The sequence below is a fragment of the Anoplolepis gracilipes genome, chromosome 4 (assembly GCF_047496725.1).
Source record: "Anoplolepis gracilipes chromosome 4, ASM4749672v1, whole genome shotgun sequence".
NCBI classification, from domain to species: domain Eukaryota; kingdom Metazoa; phylum Arthropoda; class Insecta; order Hymenoptera; family Formicidae; genus Anoplolepis; species Anoplolepis gracilipes.
The window spans coordinates 12,741,685-12,767,735 of NC_132973.1; the positions used below are offsets into that span (position 1 = coordinate 12,741,685).

The 26,051-nt window shown below is 37.2% G+C and overlaps 1 long non-coding RNA gene across 7 annotated transcripts in view; it reads left to right on the forward strand.

Annotated features, from left to right (window-relative positions):
• LOC140665399 (uncharacterized) overlaps window positions 1-26,051 on the forward strand; it is a 397,969-nt gene that overhangs the window by 280,444 nt on the left and 91,474 nt on the right. For 5 of the 7 annotated variants that reach the window (XR_012046592.1, XR_012046593.1, XR_012046595.1 and 2 more), the window contains one exon: window positions 9,896-12,469. The exons of 1 other annotated variant lie outside the window; for it this stretch is intronic. This is a non-coding gene — a long non-coding RNA (uncharacterized lncRNA). Of the gene's footprint in view, window positions 1-9,895; window positions 12,470-18,465; window positions 19,325-26,051 lie in introns of those variants that run through there. One more of the 7 variants, XR_012046596.1, reaches the window with a different exon arrangement.

Genomic DNA, 26,051 nt, shown 5'->3' on the forward strand with positions numbered 1-26,051 from the left:
TCTGAAGACTTCGAAAAGCTTCGACCTAGCAGCGAGCAAAGATGGCTTCATGAATACGTGAAGTTTGCAAGAATGTAGCGTAAAATACGACGACACACCGCGAATGATATGATTTGGAATCATGTTATTCGTCTTATCTTTGTTTAAGCTACAGCTATAGTATGTATATTTTTAAATGCAAATCATACGTGTATGTATCTTTCTCTAGAATATAATACGCAAATTTTCGTCTTGGATTTCATCCAGATTTAATATCACGCCAAAAGCATATAGACTGAACGTGACAAAGTATTGATCGTTGGAAATAAGAGAGAAAGCGATGAGAAATTGATACATAAGCTAGGACAAATGTGACGCAAGACATGGCGACAGCACGTGGATACCGATTGTGACGAAAGAGTCGTGGCGACGGGATGGGATGACAAACGGGACAAAGTAACGCGGGAAAAAAGGGACGAAGGATTGATACGCAGATGCACACAAGTACCAGCGCATGCTGGCGCAAACGGACGAAAATCGACAGCGGCAGCGAAAATCAGGCACATATCCGGAGAAAGGCGCTCCGAAAAGGAAGACCGAAAGAAAGGGAAGATTGGGAGGGAGAACGAATGGGCGGTGGGGGGGGGGGGAAGACGAGGAAGCTCGACGGGAGAGAGCGCGCGTGGTGAAAGGGACGCGAACAAACAGGCATCGATTTCAATGGGGAAAAATCGGTGAAACCACCCTATGCTGCAAGTGGGGATAAGAGCGGAACTTAAGGCAGGAAAAACGAGGAGCGGATGCATTACTGCATGCAAGTGCGGCGATAGAGGGTCGCTGCGATCAGAGGCGGGCGCGCACGTCGATCGCAATAAGAAAATCGGAAATACGTTCGCAGAATATCAAGCGAGAGTATCAAGAGAGCAAGAGAGCAAGGGAAAGGGGACGGAAGGAAGACGGGAAGGGGACAACTGTGGCAGGAGCGAGGAAGACAGCGGGAAGGAAATGGCAACTTTTTCGGCACAAGGCGCATGTCTCCTTCACCCGCAATAACCGGGGGTGCACGTATCCACAGTGGGACGCCGAAGCGGCGGTAACGGCAGGAAGGGTAGGAAGGGTAGGAGAGGACACCGATCGCGAGGGGCCGACGGGGGTAGGAAGCACGGACCGCTCGACTTCATGCGCGACAGTATATAACGCGGGTAATACAATTTGTCGGAATTTATTGCCCCTCGATACCCGGCCGTGCCCCTCCGATGGAATCGGCTTTCTCGATCGCATTTGCAGTTCGCTCTCTCCCGAGCTTTCGACAAATGCGTAAAACTACCCCGTGTACCCCTGGCGCGAACAGTCCATTCGTGTTTATGCAATTCGCCGGTATATTTGCATACATCCGACTGAAGCTTTTCTTCTTCAGGTGAAATATATCATCAGTGAATTAAACAGGAGAGAATATCTATCGTACCCTGTAAAATTTTTTATTTGTAATGTCATATCTCTCTCTGCTTACGATAAAAAAAATTCTCTAAGAATATTAATTTTCGCGATACTTAATTTATAATACTATGTTATTTTTACTATGTTATTATGCTATGGCGAAATCTCACATTGATTAGATTTTGATAACCGCTGTTGATATACGAATAAATTGATATGTCGGTCACTCCTCAATCACTTAGTTTTTCAACTGAAAGAATGAAAAATTTCTGTTGAAAGAATTAAATATGTACCCTCACGCACCACACCGGTCTCGTTCGTATATAACGCGAGCATTCGTGTGGTTCGGGCTCTCGTTATTCTACGTGTGTCATGCTTGTCCAAGGTAGAATTCACGTTTTACTGTCGCTTGGTGGAAAACGTTTCATTAATTCGTCCGTCCGCTCACGGTAGGTAAAAAGAGATTCTTTTGTTTGTCCTATTTAATCTGCCAGATTCCGATATCAAGGGTCCGCTCATAGTAGACTCGAAAGAGGTCACGACGGACTCTGTAATTGGGGTCGGTAGATTCAAAGAAATTCAATAGCGAGAACCACGTCGGACTAACGATCACGATCGAACGCAGATATTATCTATTGACCAGTCGATCGGAGTCGCAATGTATAAATCACATCCGCGCAATCCTAACAGTAACTGACAGGAATAATTAGCAAAGTCTCTCGAATCTCTCGGAATGCTCCAGTTTATACTTTCGATTTGCGATCGATTTTCCTCGTTCTCTCACACTTCCTTTCTTCCTGTCTTCTTCTCGTAATAGTCAGGCGAATGTAGGTAAGAAGGTGTAGGATCAGGGAGGAGGGAAAAGAGGGTAACTCCCTCGAGTATTGCCGAGCTTCTGCAGCAGTGCAAAACGCAGCGCTTTTGCGAATTGATCGCCGTTGTGCAAGAAGCACATGTGTGTGTGTGTGTGTGTATATATATATATATATATATATATATATATATATAGAGAGAGAGAGAGAGAGAGGGGATGTATGTATATACGCGTTTCTTTAGAATGGTTAACAGTCACCAATAAGGTAACATTGTTGGTTTGGCGAAGCGCTGGGAAAAAGTAAAATAGAAAAGCAATATGGTATATCGACCATTGGAAGCCCCGGAGGAAGGAATCGGCAAAAATAATCGCCGCTATTGTCGATTAAACTTTGAAGCAATTAATATTGCGATGTCTTTGTGTGACCGCATTCAGGCAGCACAAATGGTTACCGTAATTGAATTACGTTCATTGTGACTCTGTAAACAATATCGCGGCACAGAATTATTTCTGAAAAGTTTAATTTTTCTCTAAAATAATCTTTGAATCGATCGATCAATTTGTTATTTAGTACTGACTAAATTTGCTCAAGCTTTCTCTATTGTTAAAAAAAAAATTACATAGGTTATACAACACAAACCGAAGACTCGACTTTTATTCTAAAATAATCTTCGAATTACTTGATCAATTTGTTATTTTAATATTAACTAAATTTGCTAAAGCCTTCTCTATTCAAAATATCAAACCTTTGAATTATATATTTTTTTTTTGTCGACAAATTTCACAATAAATTTTCGATACGTGCGTGCGCGTATAAATTCCTTTATGTATAGCACGAGCGTGCCTAAGTACGCAGGTTGCAACACAAGCCGCACATAAACCGTAGGCTCTACTCGACTGACGTTGTTGCCGAAGGAAGGAAACTACCCCTTGGCACGCGAGAATGGCGAACCGACCATTACGTTCACCCAGACTATCTCGCATTCCCTCCTACCGCGACCTCATCAGCTTCGTTCTCTTCCTCTCTCTCTCTCTCTCTCTCTCTCTCTCTCTCTCTCTCTCTCTCTCTCTTTCTCCTGATCAAGGCCTGCAATACAAACGTGTTGCACGTTCACGTACTTGCGCGCACTGCACGTGCGGCAGGGACCAGTCACGTAGCCAAGGGAGAGGCAAAGAATAGTTAATTGTTTGTAATTAATATATTACATGCCGAGTGGTAAGTCCCGAGTGCTGGTACATTATCCGATAGCCATCGCTTATTTACGGCACCACACAACAGCCTGCGTGGCCTACTGAGCGTGTCTGTACGTAGATGTGCTCGGTACACGTGTGTCGGTACAATGATACGTACTACGATGGAGGCGATGGGAGGAAAGTCGTCGACCGTGGCTGTACGAAGGGTATAGCGGAGGGGGATGTTGGATGGGCAGCAAAGGCACCCGGTGAATTCCTTGTGGTTTACTACAACCGCATCCCTCTTCCCCATTTCCACCGTTGCACGTCGGTATGCACTTAAGTGCGATTCTACTCGGCCGAAGAATATATGTCGCGTCCAAGTAAGCGTTGTAAAATCACCTTGCTCTCTCGCGAACAGAACGATTCTTCGTTTGGATTCTCATTTAATCTTTTTTCACGATGCGCTATCTTTTAATAGAAAAATACAAACACCTCCTTTAACATGAATCACCGACAGTTTTATAATTTCATCGATTTAGAGTTTAATTGAAGAGAGAGAGAGAGAGAGAGAGAGAGAGAGAGAGAGAGAGAGAGAGAGAGAGACACACATGTTTCATCCATTTAAAATTACTTGAATCAGTTAGGAATATATATAATATATATATTTCAATATCGCGCCATCAGTCTAACAAGAAGTGACTTTTACGAGACGTTTATTCTCCTGCTTGTGTTTAGAATCTTGAACATATGTCAGATATCAAGATTCGAGAACCACTTTACGTATCGAGGAGCGTGCCTTGAATTTCTTCCTACGCGCAGCTCGTTTCTTCGCTATGCGTTTCTTCGTCGCGGTATGCGGGTGTCTCGCACGACTTATTATCCTCTCTAGGAAGGCTCGACGTCACGAGGATATTCATTGCTACGGATTCGATATTTTCCCCCGAGTGACGTTGGCCCCAAGAGTAATTTCACGAAACCTTCCGCGCCGACTCCACTTCGGCGTGCCCTCCCCTTTCCCTGACCTCTCGATCTTCCTATCCCATCTTCCTGCCCTCGTTGCTGCCTCGTTCCAACCTCCATCCTTACGTTCCGACCCACCAGATCGCACGAATTTCCATGAAATTACGTGATACCAAGCGACGCGAGCGGGAACGAGCGGAACCGACTGATAATTACTTTCGATCGTAACTATGGTAATGAGACGGCTAATTATAAAAAGAGATTACAAGCTGCACCAGACGAAGGTGGAGGAGACTTTCTTACGACACGATGGGAGCTTAGACACGACGATGAGGGGAGACAACGACTATGCCCAACGCTTGAGTTACGACTTTCGCGACGACTAACTACTTTTAATGAACAGTCGCGAGCGTAATGAATAGAAAGCGTGCCCGCCAGCTCGACAAGCCGGCTCGACATCTCAGCCTGACGAGCTTTATTTTCTTCACGGTGGTATCTCGAAAGACATCCTGCGGCATACTCGTGTTATTCATGTATCATTTCATTAGGTCTCACGAGAGAAGTGTGAAAATCCTTCCGCAAAAAGATTTCTCTATTCTACGTATCAGATATGTCAGAATTAAGACGATGATTATAAACTACTGTTGATTATGAGCTCGAAATATTAATTTTTACTTTTTTTTATCATGTTTATCGAACATGATAAAAAAGTAAAAATGACATGATAAAAACATCCATTTTTTTTTCTGAAATATTATTTATCGCGGCAAAGAACGATATTTCAGCTTTTTCGGTCTTACTACTCACGTTCTGCTTCACCATTCGAGGCAGGATCAAGTGGATCGGATTGAAGCTCTGGAAGCATGGCGTATCGATAAACAACGACAGCAGAATACCAAGAGTGTTTTCGATTTTGTTCCAAGATTGTACAGAAAATGCGGATGGAATTTGTGCTCAAATAGTAAGAGTTCTTTTTATATTTCATTCGAGAATTAAAGCAACGAATTTATAATTCTCATTCTTCTTTGCTCCTTTCTTTTGCTTCAATAAATATACCTCGTGAGACTGTAACTCCTCATTTTACTGTATGAATATTTTTTCAATCGTGTATTCGACAATGCTACTTCTATCGATATATTTCTGCTCTATATGTATTTTAATTCCGCTTAACACTTGTTATAGTTTATTCGTAAGATTTAGAACTTATTTTGCTTCTTTTCCTTTGCTCTAGAAACATACTGCATACGATTGTAGCTCTACTTTACTGCACAAAATTATACAAATATTTTTCACTCGTATACATCGTTTGATAAATAATCATACTTTCATTCATATATTTTCAACGTATATTTCAAGTCTGATTATAACGCTTCTTATAGTTCATTCGTAAGATTATGTGATCTTAAATTATATATATCTGTACGTGGAGTGAAACTATATTCATCTTGTCTTTTTAAAAGACAAAGCTTACTGTTTACGGGAACCCAACAGTAGGAAAATTAGTTTTCGCATGTACTAGTTACCAAGCCGCAAAATACGTTGGAAAATCCAGTAGCAGCGGTTTAAAGGAGGTAATAATTCCTCGGCAAGGACCAGATAGTAGCGGTTGCAGTAAAATTTTTCCCGGCGCATGATTTGTTAGTAATGTACTTCAGAGACTTCTCTGATGAAAATGGGAAATAAATTTTCCGAACGTATAATGCGTTTTTGCGCGGCGCAATTTTGCGCGATCTCGTATCTATCTAATCAGTAAACTACGTTTATCTTTCTTTGCCAAGTTTTTGTCATCAGCAAAGCGAAGCAGAAAAACATTCTATACGAGAACAGAAGCTTAAAATTATTGTATATTTCTTCAACACAATTTAATTCGCCGAATACATACGATTCTATGCTGTCGTTCTGTTATTTTCGTCACGTCAGCTTTAAAATTATTTCTCATGTTTCTCGTATACCTAAAGTGCTTTAACGCCGTCTTTTTAAGTTTTGCGAGAAAGTTAGATGCGCACTTAAAATCAATTACTCAAAATTTAATTTGAATATGCGTAACAAAACTACATCGCGTTTCAGCATGTTTCAAGTACGTGATAAATTCTATATCAAAGTTTAGTCAATCTGTTATAATAAATGCACGCAGTGCAGCAACGTGATTATAATAATTATGCAGTTATTCATAAAGTAACGAGGGCGCCGCTGATACCTTATTCGTACAATCAATTATTTTAAAGCGGCATTACATCTATAAAATTTTAAGAAGAAATCGAGCAACTGCGCATTGTAGAGTTAAAGAGTTGATTAACCGACTGACTGATCGTCCGTACAATATAACCGTGCGCTCTGAGCGGAATTTAAACCAAGATGCTGTTTAAAAAAGGAAAAAAAGAAGAAGAAGAAAGAGAGAAGAGAACAAGAAAGATGTAGGATAAGCACATAAAAAAAAGTGACATAAGCACGCGTGAACCGAAATGTCGACGGTCAAGTCTTCGTTCGAGCAAGTATATGCCGTGACTTATCGTGATAGCATTATACCTGCATGACCAGCGTAACTGCACCACGTCGACCCATGTTGTAATTGCAAATGCTCCGAAAGGTTGGAACCCGTTGACCGACGAGGTCACAGTCCATGTCCTATCGTTGATGAAGAAATGCCTTTTCGCATGAACGTTCGTCACGACGCGTCGCGACGCGTATCTGATGGAAGAAAACGTGAGAACGTTTTATATCTATAAAATGGATTTAAGGATTCAATTTTTTTGTGTGTTTTTACGACATGTCGATATTACGTCATGGATAGAGCTTAACCTTAATTAAAGAATGGATTAAATATCAGTTAAGTGTCGCGAATAATATTTTGAATTACAATGAAAAATATTTCAAGTCTCCGTTTTTTGCAGAAGCATTATTATTTGATTTAATATTTTACGCTGTTCAAAATGTTAAATTGTAAGCTGTTGAAAGGTTGAAGCATCTTGTAAAAAACATTACATCTTTTAAAAAAGAAGCGTGTTAAACGTTTTACTTTTTTTTATAAAATACGTTAATATATTTTCAAATAATGTAAAAATTAAAAAAACAGAACACATATAAAAGATAATAAAAATTAGAAAAAATTTCGACAATGTTTCATTTCTTAGACAAGGAAAAGCTGCTAGATCTTCTATACTTGCACAGTGGTATTTCAAGCACGCAGGTGGCCACCATAAATTTAAAGAAGACGTCTGAGAAACAAGGGAAAAATTAAAAAAAAGATCAATTATCAAAGCATGCATATAATGTGTATATTGGATTTTTATTTGTTTCAGTAACAATTTTGCGTAAGTCTATAGTTGTATCACTTATTGTTAGTAGCGTGTCTCAGCAAACTTTTATTTACATTAACCGTTAAAAACTTAAAAATTTTTTATTGTAATAAAAACATATTCTATTACTTATTCGCTTTTTAATGTGTTTGATTAGTTTTGATACTTATTAATGTGAATTTATCACAATTTGTGTCAAAACGTCTCTATATCAAACGTGTATGCATTAATACTCATGACTTAACTAATCCGTCAAACAATTTCTCAATTTGCAAATCAGTTAGTCACTTTAACATTCACTATCTTATGCTTTATACTTGCGCAAACAACTATCTTATCTTGATACATTCTAGAATGAATTTCATCTTAATAATTACTTGCGATGTTAGTTGATCAACCGTAAAAGTTAACAAGCCTGCGATGATTAGCATAATAGTAAGAGAGAATTATTGAATAGGGAATATGCATATACAACCAAATTGCATTGGATATATGGAGAGGAAAGCGTAGGAATTTTATTTAATTACCACCGCATTGTGAAAATTCCTCATCTTGACATCAAAGATTGTCGTGCTAAATTATCACCTCATTATGGAATATATGTAATAAATCGATATATATAATGAAACAAACATCCAAAACGCGTCAAGATAATTGGACTGATAAGATTTTCTATTGGCAAAAGATTACCAAACAATTTTATCTACCCCGCGCATCTTCATATCTTTAGTCACGAATGTATTAAACTGTTGGAATCTTCCGTATTGTTATATATTTTAAGTAAAAATAATATATTGTAGAAAATATATAGTATTAAAAAAATTATAACAAAAAACTTTTCCTCTTTTCGAATAAATTTATAAATAAATATGATATTATATGCTTTACGCGCTATAAATTTTTTTTAACTTACCAGGGAACATTGATGAAAATAATAGCCATCTTACAAGTTATCCACAGTTTACTAAGCTTCACTCCGTTGCTTCCCCAAGAATGACAAGGGTTGTGCGTGCTGAAAAAAAAATATGCGTAACTGAGGAAACCTAGTGGAAGAATCGCCGGTGTGATGACATGCGATGCATTTACGGTGATTAGCCGCTGGAAGTGTAAACTGGGAGAGACGTTGATACACGAGAAAAATACACTATGGTGAGCAGGAGAATGATGCGCCAAAAGGGTTGAATGGAGTGAAGCATAGTACGGTAGAGGAATTCAAGGATAACGACGCTAAGGTCGCCAGCATATTAGATTACATTTTAATCAGTTTTTCTCCAGCCCGAGGCTCATTCCTCACAACTGGAGCGTGTCACGCGCAATTCACCACTCTAAAGCCCCCTGCACTCCGCGGTAATGCTTTTATGGTCTTAATTTCTTAGTTCCTCGACTCTCGGACGAGTATAGCGGTCAAATTACCACGTTATCAAGGTAATCCCGTTACAACGTCTGGTAACCGGCAAGGTCCACGGAGTCTTTCTCGGCGTTACTTCCGTATAACCCTCTCTTTCCTTTCATCAAGATAATTAACCCAGACGGCAGCTTTTTCCTCTCCGTAAGAAGGGCCTTAAACAATGTAAAAACAGAGCCTGATACGAGTTCGCGAGTCGTTACAGCGACAAAAAAAAATTTCTAATGATACGATTCTTTCCGTTACGCAGTCGTGATAATCTTCAAGGAAGAATTCACGAATGACGTTCCGTCGTTCATCACAAAGTCGCTTTAATCTGCGTTAATCGAATAATATCGAAAAGTAAGTCGAGCAGCAACGGTGAGCGTTTTCAAAGGGCTGATCCGCATCTTTTGTAATTTATGTAAACAACGTAGTCTGATCCTTTTTCTTTTTTTTTCTTTTGTTTTTAATATAAAAATGCCGAGAAAATTCAACCTCTAGATACCTATGTAGAACAATTTTTTTTAGTTTACTATAATTTATTAGTTACAATACTTATATTTCTCTAAATATTTTTTTCACACATCATCAAAAACAAAATCTAATGAAATTTGTTAAATTTGTTAATACACAAAATTTTTAATATATATATATATATATATATATATATATATATATATATATTTAACAAATTTCTTAATATACATTATAAACAATAGTTTATATAAAATGTATTTATTATTTTAAACGAAATTAGAATAATATTTCTTTATAAATAATATCTTGTGTAAAATTTCGAGTTCTCTATATTTGCATGATATATTGAATTTAATATTTTGTTAACAGTGTTGGACAAGGAATACTACGTCACGGAAGATACCTTTGAAGATGCAAATACACGGGTTGTTAGCAAACGGCTATTATATTCCGAACACGTTGGTTCCCTTATTAGCTTTGCTTGTACCTACCGATCCTGCATTGTGCACATGCTGCTGAAATCACATTTTCATCCCTTATTCCAAAGAGATTCGATTATTGTAACGAGAGAAAGTTCATGTACTGTTGGCACATAAAGCTTTAACGAGATCTCGTTGAAGGACGGATAAATTTATTAGAAATCACACCTACACCTTTGTTCTTGTCTGAGCGATAATTTGTTCTCACAAATGCAGGATTATACGGAAGAGTTTTATAGAAAATGTATAAAACATTAATATTAAAATACATAATTCGTATTCTTTTTGTTACATATATCGTACAAGCAAATGTAAATTAATTCTAAAAAGATTGCTATGATGGACAAGTAAATAGAAAGATATAATTGACATAGTGATTATATTATCAATATCATTCTTATTCAACGAGACGGAAAACGCTTCGATTTCCACAAAATCGATCTGCAAATTAATTATTACGATCTCTATCATATCCGTTATAAATGGACACGGACGTAAATTTCAAGAGCCAATTAATACCGAGCGATTATATGCGGAAGAACACATCGCGTCTGGCGCGGAGGGTATTCGTCGCGCCGCGTCTCCCACGGGGTCTTCCGGGCGGTCTTCGACGATTTGCATTTAATCGCAATCCTCGTGCGGCGAACACGCCGGGGTGTGTACCGCGCAGATACGAATTCATAGTTTACACCGAACGGCCCTCCAGTTCATATACGCAAACTAATTGTACCGACGGTAAATTACAGCGCTTGTACAGCAGCAACGGCAGCTGCATCGCCGCATGTGCGCCATTGCAATACAAGGCCCGTTCCATAGTGCACGCGTATACGTACGTAAACGTTTGTGAAAAAGGGGGTGAATGCGACCGAAAGGATGAGACCGACTTTTAAACCTGCGAGAAAAAGCGAGGAAAAAGAGAGAACGGAAAAAGAGTGCGTCGAGCGATTACCTCCGCCCGTGCTCGATTAATACTCATTTGCATTTTGATCGCGGTAGCGGTAAATTGGCGGTTACTGGTTTCGCGTAAGCCCGGCAATCTGCGGGGGAAAAAGGAGTCGTTCGAATGTCTCGGGACGAACTTTTTGCGCATTTCAACAACCAGACTCGTTTCTCCACAGCGGTTTTCGCGCCGCATGTGGCGATGAGGGTTGCCGGGCGACGATGTTTCGAATCGACGCACGAAAGGGCAAACAGAAAAGGGTCGCTTCCCGATCCCGAACACGGTTTTATGAGGTCAAAGAGAGTTCACCGAGTAGGACAGCCATTAAACTCCATAATTAGCGGCGGTGATCAATTACGGGTCAGGTCACCGAGCGGCAATAGATTCCGAGATTGAACACGCAGTTTGGTGATGTTCCCCCCAACATGTTATTTGTGTTATTAATTATCGTGTGCAAAAGGGCATTTCCTAAAAAGACATTTTAAGCATCAAAAAACTTTACAGTTTTCACTATATAAATTATAAAAAATTTTATGAAAAAGACACGATGAGATAAATCTGTCTGCAAAATATGAACAAATCTTTTTTAATAAAATAAAAATTGTCATCTGTTTTAAAATATTAATTAATGTTAATTATATGTATATCGCTGGTTGTCAGAATGGTATTTTCTCATCAAAGTATCATCTCTAATAAATTTGGCGCTCGCCAAATATGGCCCGGAGCGTATCCTCGTATAAAATACATTTAAGCGAATAGCCGAGGTATCATCCCGGCGAAAGGATCAACATATTTTTGCAGATAGAGTCGATCCCAGTGGCACAGATGTCAATTTTCTACCCCAGGGCACTCGTAATTATGAGATGAAGATTTAAATCCAGGCAGTTTCCGATTGGCGACAAGTTCAAAGGGTTCTTTCATCGATGTTTATAACACTCTAGGGAGGATAAGATAGAAAGATTTCAAGGGGATTTTCGTTTTTTTCCAGCTAATGCTAGCGTTTGTACGCGCGTAGCTGACTTTGCCTCCTTTTGCGTGATTTTCCGCAATGTTCGAAGCGTAAAATTGGTAGAATCGCATTAAAGCTAAGGTCTATCTATCACTTGGGACCATTCGACAAATTTAGAGAAAGGCAAGAATCTTTACAAATTTCTCGTACAATAGTACATATATTTGCAATTTGTCATTGCGAGGTTATCACAAAAAACTTGTGAAGACAATTAGTTTTTTTGAAAAGAAAAAACCTGCATTGACTAATTGTATAAATGTCACGCTTGTTGTGAAAATAATTACCCGACATATTCAATCGGAATATCGTTCAATTAAAATCAATTCTCCGCTTGGTTGCATTAAACGTCGTTCGAGATATAACCGCAATGAAATAATAATAACGAATAACATTAACTATAATCGGATGTATGCACAAACACACATTGCGTGAAACGTTATTAATATAGATAATAAATTACCTATCTCGAAATTATTTATGCGCATGATTAATTATTTTCTAAATGTATATAGAATGTTGGGTCACAATTATAGATAAAAATATTATAAAATTATAGGATTTAGAAAAACAAAAAAAAATTTAAACTAAATAGTCGGAAGAAAATATTTTAAATTTCCTCTATTCAAAATAATAATAAAATATTTTAAATTTCTTATTCAAAATAATAATAAAATCGTTAAATATTTAAGAACATTTTGAAATGAAATTGTAGCTTTTTCCTCTTTGTTTTCTCATTACATGAATATATTATACATATTATGCGTGACATATTTAAAACATATTCAGCGGCAGTCATTATATGTGTACGATGTTATTTATTAATTTGTAATTACATTTACATACGTATTATATAAGTATTACAAATTAACATCATACATGAATGTACAGATGCATTAAATTATTGTTATGTTTGTAAAAACAAATAAATAAAAGTGAAATCTATATCATATACTTAAATTTTGCTAATTTTTTAACAAATTCTTATATCCCGCTAGATGCAACACGTCGAAATAATTATTTTATAACAAATTGTCTTTCTAACACATTTATCTAATATAAAACCAATTTACTTATTTTCTTTAGACATAACGCTAAACATTGAACGTTAAACGTCTTACATAAAAAAAAATGAAGTGAATTATAGCAAATATTATCAGTCTAGCTATGATCCTTCTTCTTCCTTGTATATATCTGCTATTCGTTCCAGCAGATGTACTATTCGGATATTTTATAGGACTATAAAAGACGAACACACAGAAAATAGGAAATAAGTGTTGCGAGTGCCTTCTTGGAGATGGATCTCTTTGAAAGACGCGATCGCGGAAGCGAGAAGAAGAAAGAGAGAAAGAAGTAAGAAGCGGAAAGGCAAAAGTAGACGGGTGTGGCTCTTTCGGCCTCTCGATATCAGACAGAGGGCGGACATATGAAGTTAGCAAACGTGCCAACTTGCCCATTTCCTACTTATCGAGTTTTCTCGGCAGCAGAGTGGAAAGTGAGAAAAGGAGCGCGGAGGGGCTCAAGGCGATGGGAGACAAGGAGAAAATTCGAAACGTGGAAGGCAAAAGTAGGCGGGGAATCGCACGAGGGTGACGGCAACGCTCGCCGAGGTTTTCCTCTAATTTCCCGAACTTGATTAAAACTTGTCCGCCATAAAAATCAAGTTTCGTCCTTGCCAGCTATCCGTTACCGTTTCAGATCGTTCCTCTCTCTTTCTCCTTCTCTTTTCTGCATCTCGGACGCGAGCTAGAACTGTATCCACGGATCGGAATCGGCCGGCGTGAATTTCAGCGAGATTGCTGCTGGTGAATTTAAATCAGGTACCAATTTGACGAGAGTGGTTTTGTGTCTCGATATTAAGAGACAGAAGACTCCGATGGTATGAAAATTTTATAACAAGTTGTATTTATTGCACACCCAGTTCGTAATCATATCCTTCAGAAATAAGTACGCATTGTATAATTAATTTATAGCTGAATTTTTTAATATAATTCTAGATTAAAAGCTTTCGTTTAGGAATATATTGGGAATATTTAATTCGACAACTGTAAAATATTCGTGATAAAATTTTCCTTTAATTAATACATACAGTAGATAGTACATATAAATATAAATAAAAAAAATATATATATGTGTGTGTGTGTGTGTATTTATTTATTTATTTATTGTATATACATATGTATGTGCATGTATGTATGTACAATGAATCAAGAACGAACTGATTCTAATATAATTAATAGGATTTGTACTTCCATATATGATTCTAATATTATTCCATATGCATATATGTATGTATACTACTAGGAGGACCATGATTTCAGTCCAGCGAAAAAATTCTCTTACGAATGCGTAGCCGCAATTTGATGGCGGAAACCACTCTCAAAACCCAGGATTTTGCAAAGAGAACGTTATTTTTTTTCTTTTTTTTTTTTTTTTTTACGAGTGTGCCGGTGGTAACCAACGGTCTCCATGATGGATGCTTTTTACGACCATATAAAACCAAGTCCTGTACATTTCAGGCCACCTTTGTAATTCCCTCTTCTTCCGCGACTGTTCTAACTTGAACGAGCTTCTGTATTAAATTTCCACTATGAATTTTAATGATTCTTTCTAGTATAATAGCATGAGAGAACGCATCAATCTTCAATTACAAATCACAATCGTTCGCGGCTTTCCTTTTAAAAAAGAAGAAACCGTGAAAATGATGCATTTACTAGATACAATTAACAGAACGTCAAGATAATATCTTTAATTTTGATTATATATTTAAATAAATTTGTAGCGAAATTTTTTTACGCTTTGCGAGGCGTGTTAATAGAACAAAATAAAATTACGACAATATTGCGCTTAGCTTGAAATATTGTAATTGTTCCATTATCTTATAAAGATATTGAATATTACAGACTACGGCTTAAATTTTTAAAAATCAATTTTGATTGATCTTTCCATAGACATATATATAATAAACTCAGCATTGGCTATATATTTATCTTCAGAAGGTTGCCTCTCAATTTTCTTTCCTTGTCTACGCGAATCAGATGTGTACATACATATATATATATAATATATAATTTATTAATAATTATATTTCTTTATTGATGAAATGTTGTCAAGACAATATTAATAAAGGATAGAAAAATGTCCCTCAATCTTGCCACTCTTTCACGTGAAGTTGATCAGCATATACTGTAAAAAATGCTGGGTCTATTATACATGTCTATGGATCGTCCTTCATTTTGAGATGATTACTACTTAATAACCATGATATTTCAAATACCTATTGATATTTTATCTTCATTATCTATCTTTTGCTCTATATATTTTCACTTATAATTTAATAATCTCTGTAGCGAAGAACTCGGTAAACTCCAAGTAAATTCGTCAAGAAACCCGTCATTAAAATAAAAATCGTAAATTATACGGACACCCTGTATATACTCTTTAAATTACATCTCCGTGGTGAGTTTAATAGAGTCTCGTTAATTTCTTCAACCTAGATTCGGCCCGCTCGTAAATTACGAAGACGCGATAACACGTACACTTTAATTAATTCTCGTTTAATCATCGCGTTATTACACAGCGTCCGTGGTGCGCCCGTACCTAATCGCATTTTATCGAATTAATAAAGCGTGCGCGTTCGCTGTTCCGACATTCTGCTCGACGAGTCGCACGTGAGTAACGCAGCGTTTTCAACGGCATCACGACTGACATAATTGACCGCGGCCGATGCTCACGGCCATTAACGCTACTGTGAGGGGTCGGATGTATATGAGATATAATATAATTAAACGGCAAACTGTATGAAATCAACTTCAACGGGGCGTACATCGAGTGGACGGCCGATTGAACTCGCTGTGCGTTTCGTTTTACTACCATTTAGATTTTATTAAACGTTTTACGAGTCGCCGAGTACGTTTCGGCTTTCAAGCTGACGCACGGAATGAGCCATGTCACGAGTCTCCTCGCAGAGGTTTACTATTAACAGGACGATCGGTGAACACACACACACACACACACACACACACACACACACACACACACACACACACACACACACGATGCGTTTGTTTTTTTTTTTTTTTTTCATAATTGCAATAAAGAGATATCGATGATATAATATGTGTATGTGTAAGTTAAACGTACGACGGCGACGTACGTTATAAAAAGTAAAGTTAAAATCAGCGTCACGTACGTTACGTTATGAAAAACTCGTTAAGTGCAATAATGCACGTTGTCGGCTATTAAAGTGCTTTTTGTTATATTGGATTTTATGGACTTTCGTTCGTTATCGATGGAACTGAGAACCGCTTGGCGGTGATTTAATCTCGCTGAAGCAGCCGAGAATAAAAGACGCGACTGTAAAACTAAAGAATACACCCTTTCCCTTCTTCCCTGCACTTGTAGCAATCAATATCCGATACAACAATATTAAAACAAGAATAGCGGGGATCCTTACTATAGGATTAACAAGTTATTTTCTTCGGCTTTGTGTGTGTTCTCGAAATTTTTATTCTCATCTCATATTATCTTTATATATTTCTTTATAAATATTTCAAAAGGTCAAGAGACAAAATCCAACTACGTATAATTGTCGAATATTTTCAAAATGCACAAATAAATTCTCATTTTTTTCCGAGAATTCCTTCGAACACTTACACTCACCAGAATCCTTTGTACATTAATGTACATACAGAAACGTAATCGCCAAAAAGCTCTTTGGGTCGACGCTAATTGCAACGACGTTGCACGCGGCACAGATGGTGCTTTTCTATATAACTATATAGTAGCCAGCGAGGCGGATGCCTAATTTTATCCGAAGCTTCGGCAACGAGAACGGAACACGAAACCGTGGCTTAAGTAGGGTGAATGCGGCACGTATTCCAATCGACCTGATACACCCCGGCGCGTTATGATGGCCAGCGAGCACAAACTGCACTTAGTTTAACTTCGTGTGCGCCGAGGCCACGACGTGGAATACGAAATTCTCGTAGCGCCGAGAATTCGGGGATGCAGCCCGGCAACCGGGACCATCATCATCGACGTCTCTCGGGAGGGAGACCGCTCGCAAGTACCATCCGCGATCGTATCGGTTCGTCCGGCGTATCTACCGCTCTAGGCACAAATTTCACTCCAACTGTAGCTTTGTGAAATTTCGCGCCTTACCATTAACTGCTGAACTGGAAGGGAGATAAGCTCTACCGCGGTCTCTCGCGTACGTTAAGTTACGAAAATGGTAGTATCGCGATGCAGCAGAAACTCTTTCGACACTATTCGCGTAATAATAATGGTAGTAAGATAGTGCTACTAGCGAAACTGTATTAGCTATTTATTGATATGAGTAAGTATATCGTGTCAAAAATTTTCTAAAAGTAAATCTATTTTCTAGAATGATTTTTATATTTTTCTATTTCCATTATAGCGCGTGAAAAAGAAAAGATAAAAATATTTGTATTAAAGCTTTTCTGCTATGTGAATTTCTCATTATTCAGATTATTTTCTTGATTTTATTAACTATCTTTTGAAAATTTGTGTGAAAATTTGCACTACTCAACTACAATATATATATAATAAACAATATAGCTTATACTTTTTACGACCCGATTAAGGCAAAACAGAAATTTTGATATTTTTATTATAATTTGAAGAAAAGATTTACATTTTATTTATATAAATACAGACAAACAATTGTTACATATACTAGGATTAAATTTGTTCTTGAAACGAATAAAAAGAAACTAAAAACTAGTTAATATTGGACATTGAATAATTGAAAGTTGTGTAGTATCCATTCCCGATACCCCAGGATCGATTTTTCGTTTCGTTTGAGATGTTCGAACAAATATGATATGTTGCAGTCGGAGAACGTAAATTTTCTCTACTCCATTTGTGTTAATAGTTTACATATACTGTAAAACAAAATATGTATATATGGAAGAACGCAATTGCGATTCTTTATTTCATACATTTACGTCCTGTATGCATGGAGATATGCAGTTAATTAAAAAATATATGTGTACCTGTATAATAATCTGTATTACACTACTATACCATCGTTAATCTTAAATCTTCAATTAATGAAATTTAAGGATTTTATTAAAACTGACAATCCTTAGAATTGTATTAATTATTATTAATACATCTTGCATCCTTACTCCGTACTGTTATTTTTGGCACCTTAACCATACAAGTGGGTTATTTTCGATAATTTGATTAATATGTAAAAGTGTTTTCAAAAAAATCTGAAAAAATTTAGATATCTTCTTTAATCCTTCTAAGTCTAAGTAAAAACTAGAATAACAAATTTGCTTAAATATATATAGTTTAACGATTATCAGTACGGAATAAGAGTTCATAATCTCGCTTATCTCTATCGTGAAAATTAACTGTTACATGTGTGTATTATGCGTCCTAACATTGCGTCAACAATTCTGTCTGTTCAAAGAAAGACAGAAACATTTAAACGTGAAACCACATGCTACTACAATGTTGCTGCAATGTTCTGTACTGTTTGCAGGGTACCGTCTTCGGTATTCCGCCTCGACGATGGTAATCCAAACGGCGACGGTCCCGACGCGCAGAGAGTCTGGATATAATTGCGCCGAACGAAAATCTCGCTAATGCACAGAGACTGAAGCTCTTCCGACGCATCGCATGTCGGGGCTGAATATTCAATTCGTGCACTTTGTCGGCATGCCGAATCTTCTTGCACTACGTCTGTGCGACACGCTCAGCGAAAATGTAGACGAACGAAACTCCCAGTTTCTTGTCAACAGAGAGGGAAAGAGAAAGAGGAGGAGAGAAAGAGAACTTCTCCTTTCGCCTATACACGCCTCCCAGTTTATCCTATCTTAGCTCAGGTTGTGGAGTCCTGATTTTCAATTCGTGCCCCGAGGGCACTTACTCCTTGCAAAGTGTTTGGCCTTCGCCAGCTCTACCACCCGTCTATACGCTTGGCTGCTTGAGCACTATCTACATGTAAATCTAATATACGCTCCTGCATTCTATAAGCATCGCATCGAAGAACGACACCGTCCCGCCGACGAGAACGACATTTGGGACACCTCGTGTTAGCACAAAGTGATGTGGCTGATGGAATCTGTGGAATATTCGAACGCTAGTCCCGACGCTAGTCCCCGCGAGTGAGCGTTTCTCATATACGCTAAGCTCAGCGTTTTCCGACTGTGTAAACCTTAAAAATTACACGCATGCCCTCTCTCATCTAATATCTGTTCATCTTTTTTATTCTAATATCCATCTCTTTATTTAACATACCGAAGCAAATTCTTTATCACAGAATGCTTGTTAAAAAAGCACTTCAAATTAAATACTGCATATCAAAAATGTATCTTTTCTTTTACTTAATATTTTTTATTTCTGAGCTTATAATATTAGTTTAATTGTAAATTTTTCTATTTCAGAACAAGAACAGTGTAATAGTATTATATAAAATAAAAATAAGTCTTGTTTTACGTTAAAATTGTAGTATTTGCACAATTATTGTTATTACTTCTTCCAAAGTATTGATTTATCGATACTGTTAATATCTGTTTATCGTAAAATTGACCAACAAAACAAATATAGGTTTTGATAAAAATAGAAAATTTATATCTGCCTTATATCTTCATAAGGCTAAAATTTATGTTGAAATAACATTTTTCACTGAAAAAAAAAAAAATAGCTTTGGAACCCACCAGCAAGGTATTTTTATTTCCCGTATACGTCCTAAATCCTGAACTCAACTTCCGATATTTGTTCGCCCGATGTCGAGAGCTGCCCGCTAAAAACTACGAGCCAGGACCGCCTGTGTGAGCTGGCGCACGTGGATCAGTTAATTAAAACAAATCTCGGCAGCTGCTCTTTTTTCACGTCATTACGCTCAATGGACGGCAACGGTATGTGAAAAGTGGCTATAACAAGCATGGTATATAGTCACGATAACGTCGTTGTGAATGGATTTGCAAATCTTGATATCTGCCGCACAACGCGAAATAACGCGAAAAGATGGCGAACGTCGATTAACGGATACGAAAGAAACGACGAATTCGCGAAAGCGATTAAACGTGTGAGAAGCTTTTTTTTTAATTTTTTACGTCGCGTATTAATTCTCGTAGGATTCTCATTTTATTCCGTTTTTCGTATATACACGTGTAAAAGTTGAACATTTATCCGTTTAAATTTATTTTTAGAAAAAAACATTTATTTGTAAGAAAACGTTTACACGTTTAAGCTCGTTATTATACATAAAAAACGTGGTTTAATAATTATTTAATTAACGTGAAAATATCCAGAAGAACTTTTTAAAAACTGATGCACTAAATATATATGTAAACGTAATTTCGTTTAACTGTGTAATATTTAAAACACGTGTATTCGAAAAAATGTTTCTAATAAACGGTTGTGCTAATTATAGTTTTTATTTAAATATAAATAGCAAGGCCTAGTATTATATATATATTATCGAAGATCGAGTGATTTTCGTTCTACGTTTTAAGGTCCCTGACGTTTGGATCCATATTCGCTAGAAATCGAAGACTCGTCAGAGCGTTCGCTTAATTATACGCAGTCGGCGCGAATCTCGATATTAATTTAGTATAAATATGCGGTCTGTCGATAACAATGGAGTAGATGGTATTTTTTGTCTCTTTTGTGTCGGTGCTAGGCGCGAGTACGATCAAAAAGCTGTGGGGATGCTTCCTAGCACGCGAAAAATATCTCGAATGCTATCGAGCTCGTATATTACTTTAATTATGCGAATCCTCTTTTTCTTATCCCGAAATCGTTATATTTTTCTTCGTCAGTCTTGAAATATCTTACTCATTGCAAACTCGATTGCATCGAGTTTATTGGATACAGTAAATCTGGCGAATTTGTCAATAAATTCAATTATGGTTGCACATAATTCGATCATTATTCTTTTTTAAGCAGATCGTAATTTTATTTCTTATTCTATACTAATGGGTTATTTTTTTCCGTGATTTTTTTAACAATGTCAATTTCTCGATAACGAATAATCATGAAATAATATATTTAAGCAAATTATTTTTCAAATTTATTTTTGTTTAGTCTTTATTTAGAAGAATCAAAGAAGGTATATTTTTTCAGATTTTTTAAAACATTTTTACATATTAATAAACTTAACGAAAATAAATTGACTTGTATGATTAGAGGACAAAAATATAAAATAAGGGTTACGTTTATAATTATCATTATTATAAATTTAATATTATAATATTGAACTTAATTTTAACTCAACTATACAATTATTATACAATATTATACAATTCAATACTGAAATTCGGGCGCGACTATCACATGAATTGAAAAAGAATACTATTATAAAATATTTTGTTGTAAATTTTAAGAAAATATATTGCCTGCTGTAATACAGCAGTTATTTATTTTCATTATAATGAGCTTCTGTCTTTTAAACCTAAAAAAATGCGGTAGTAGATCATGTCTGTCTTTCACAATCAATCATGAAAGTAAATCACACTTTACAATTAAAAAAAATTGGGCAGGCTTGGGATACAGGATATTTTATCTCAAATTACAAAATTCTCATATATGTTGAAACTATTTATTAAAAACAGAAGGAACGGACGTATTTATTATATATTATATTTCCATGGCTACACATAGTTAAATTAAGTTTTGTATCATATTTGTCTTTGTATTTTCCGTGAAAGCTTTTGTAGATATAATATATGAGTTGAATTTTTAAGCTAATATGCGCCATTATCGTATCGGCGAATCTTCATCGGCATCTACTCTCACAATACTTTTTTCCTTTTTTTATCTGTTTTTATCTCACGATTGATAAACCTACGCATACGAAACATATACATGCATATACATATGTTTTAGCTGTTTACACTAGTCGAACAAACGATATTTCATTCGCGGCGACATCGATCCACCGCGTATTTACACGGATACGTATCAACTCCCGCTGGGCAACAGGAGATTAGCAAAGCAAGCAAACGAACGGTACGTCCCTGGAAGGCAATCGATAGCAAGGATAGGATTTATTTGGCGGTCGGTGGTTTCTTTGAAATCGCGTTGTTACCGGTCTGAAACGTGACAGGTAACACATAGCCCGCAGTAGGCCTGCATAAGAAAAATAAAATGTAGTCAGATTTGTATCGAATCTTGTTGACCAGTGGCTATTCTCTTCTCGGTATATATGTATATATATGTATGCCAAAATATACGCCCAACGAGATTAGCTCTTTTTGTCTGAAAAAATTTCACACAGCCCAGGAAGAGAGATATTTATGATAATTTCTTCTTTTCATCGTAAAAATAAATAGCTCGTAAAAGTCGTAAAGGATGGCGACTTGTAATTTCAAGGCAATCATAACAATCTGGATGTGTCATTTAATAATTCTTGAGGGCGGAATATTTTCTGACCACGAACGCGATATTTTGCACGCAAAGCTCCGAAACGAACATTGACATTGGTATACGAGCCGAAACTAGTATCGATTCGGGAGAGAGTGCACGTGGGTACATCTTTTTCAAATTAAACTCCGCCCGTCAACCGGTCAGTAGACCCGAAGCAACGAGTTTCAAGGTTTTGTGACCGTTCGCGAAATTTCGTTCCGATAGCGTAGCTTAGATCTCTAGAACAGGGTGAAATGTATTGTCGTACGCGCGAGCAGCGTCTGGTTCGCCGGCCACGCCAGATGACGGACAAAAATTCTTCGACTCGCAATCATCCGGGATTTAATGCGTAGATCGCGGATAGTAGCCGGCGGATAGGTGCTGTTTCGCCTTTTCGCCGAGAACGAGAAATTAGTGCCGCGACATCTGCCGTTAATCCAAACTCCTGCTGTTGCGTAATACGCTTTGAGAGCACAGTCGGCCGGCTACCAGCGTCGCTCCTTCATGTAGCGTGACATTATGCTAATTTCACGGTTATTATCAGTGCCGCACCGGTCATTAAACGGTTTCACTCGGCATGGACCAAACGTAGATGAAATTACACGGGCGATCGTGGATGATCTTTGCGCGCTTGAACGTCATAACGCTGGCAGCCGCCCGATCGGGAATTGAGAAGTTTCCAAATGGGAATTGTTATCTCTCTTTATACCCAAACGATATCTGTGTAATATACAATATCCATAGCTTTGTGCACAATATTTATATTTATTTTCTACAGAAAAGTTAAATATCATGTATAAGTAATTTTGATATTAAGAAGAAATGGTCTGCGCGATTAAATTTATATCTAATTTTTTATACATTTGTTAAATCGTAGGCCAGATTTTTCATAATGAAATAGATTCTATGAGCGTACAGATATTTCAAGTTGTGCAACACAACCGAATTTTTTAACGCACGTGAGAATGGGCGATATAAAAGTTTACTCTCTCAAGAGTTGACATTAGTATAGTACTTTTACCTGTCGTTTATCCAACGAACAAACATTCCGGCGATGCTCTCAGAAACATAATGTACAAGCAGTTTCAACTTCTGCGTGGCCAATAAATTGGACATAAAATCCTGGGTTATATCCGTACCATTGAACGTACTTCACGCATCATAAAAAAAACCGCGTTTAATCGTTTCGTATAAGAGACGTTAAAACAGTTTACGAGGCATATAAAAACTGCGTGTGAAAAGTACGTATGAATTCATTAGTCGTAATGTAGTTTGCGGATAAATGTAAGAAACTCATAAATACATGATAGAATTGTTCTTTAACAATGAAGTCTGAATTTCATATATTTAATAAAAATACATCCGCGATGCAATAATCTTTGGAAAATTAATGTTTTCTGATATCAAAACGCTCTCTTTGGTACTCTCTGATCCAATTATTTAAAAAAAAACAATTTATTTTTTAATTAATTTTTGAAAATATAAACAATATACATTATGTACGAAAATTGTGGCTTTTTCGCGATAATTGAAACGCAATTAATTGCATTGCTGTTTGATTTATGCAATGGAATGCGGTAAATCAATGTCCTGCAATCTGCTTGGGATTAAACGTTGACATTTAATATAACTTATCACCGCTGATTGATTCGGGTTTTAGAAATGAAACGCGCAAATGACGGACAGAGAACCGGTCATCATCCAAAGTCGTCCGTCTTCTTCCGCGGCGAAATGTGTGCGGTAGGTACACTTATCTCCCTTATCAATGGGAGCAGCCGGAAGAGCAGGTAGACCAATGCCAAACGATACGATAAATGCGGATCGGATGATGGATGCGCGGCAAACGCTTCGCATTTCTGCTTTCCCACGCCACTTAAACTCGCGCGCTTGTCCCTTCGCTTGGCCCCAGCTGCGCCCCATCTCGCTCCGTCCTCCCCATGTCATCCTACGACATCTCTACTCAGTGATTGATAAAACTACTGAATTTATAACCGCGCCTGGATAATAGTATTCCGTGTGATTCAAACTTTTCCGTGCATCAATAATCGCTTGTCGATTTTCTTAAATCGCACGAAATCTGTCTTTTATTAAAATCACCTCACTATAGCGGTAATGTAATAAGATGCAATAACTAGATCTACGCACACACACACACACACACACACACACACACACACACACACACACACGTATACATTAGAAGAAACTTGAACAAATGCTTTAGGAAAGGTTTCTATATTTGATAAACCGCCAGGAGCTCGATCTGTAGAATAGTGATCTTCTGTTTGCGCATGGATGCTCCTGCTGCGAATACCTTTGAGAATCCAAAGGTTCTCTTGCGAAGCCTAGACTTAATTACGAAATACCTTCCGTGATTTGTCCGACAGTTCTAAATTATCCTAGATCTCCTGGCTAAAGCGAATTGCCGTATAACACTCACATATTCCGTTTATGAACGATTAGACGTAGATTTAATCGCTTAATAAAGTCATTTGCCGTGGATGTCGCTATGTGGAACGAATCGTCGGATCGATAAAACGTCGCAGATATTTACAAGGTACGTATTAAATAAATCGAGCAGCCGTGAACCGCAAAATCGGACTAACATGATAACGAGTATCGACAGTGGAAGAGACTCTGCTCGAATACTATTACTCGAGCACTACTTCTCTGCAGCATACGAGCGCCACAGGCGCAACGCCCGCCCGAAGATATCATCGTAATTTATACGGTCGTCGTTTGTATCGGCTTCGTCGTTTTGCGATCGAAACGTACAAGTGCTCTTTGATTATGTTCCGCATCTCATGTGCTCTGCATTTTCTCCGACAGTCACTCGCGCGCGAACTGAACAGTAACTCTTATCCTTCGTATATTTCCGAACATCGCAGATACATTCGAGACACGCTCGAGCGGACTGATGTCAGATTTATGCAATAAAATTTTGTAAAAATATGAAAACCAAGCTTCCCTTTGGCTCCTTCTCGTTTCTGGATCTAACGATCTCTCGATGCTTTCAAATGCTAAACTACTTTTTGCTGTCTTTATTCATCCGATCCAAACTTTTTTTATTAACCGCCAACTAATAAATGCAGATAGATTGTATATATATATATATATATATATATATATATATATATAGCGTCACATAAATTGCTCGTTGTTCATTTTTATTAAATCACTGATATCAAAAAGAAACCATCAAAGAAATGATAATTATTTCAAAGAAAGCATCACTCCTGATGAATCTCGTACATATAAATTGTGCATATAAATAACGTATAAATAAGGAGAGATATTTCGTAATGCACTGATTACTGTCATAATGGAAGAATAAATCTAATTTCTGCTTGTGGCTGTGTTTCGCGAGGCTATGTCATCGCTCGATACCAAGTGGTCCTTGAACCATAAAACGTACGCTGGTAGTAATAGCTCCTCAAGCTTGAGATCTCTCTCACGGAGGATTGGAAACGTCTGTAATGCTAAGGGATGTCAAGATACCATCGTAATTTATGCGACAGTCATTTGTTTCAGTCCTCCTGGCATTCTCCATGCGATATCGCAAATTGAGAATAAGCAAAGCTGTTATTTCCGGTTATTATCTTCAAGAATCAAGGTATCTATTCTGCCGAATATTGTTCTGCTTCACCTTCCAACATCTCACTGTTTAAACCGTACAAGATATAAGATAAACTTTTAGTTAAAATTTTTATGTTATTA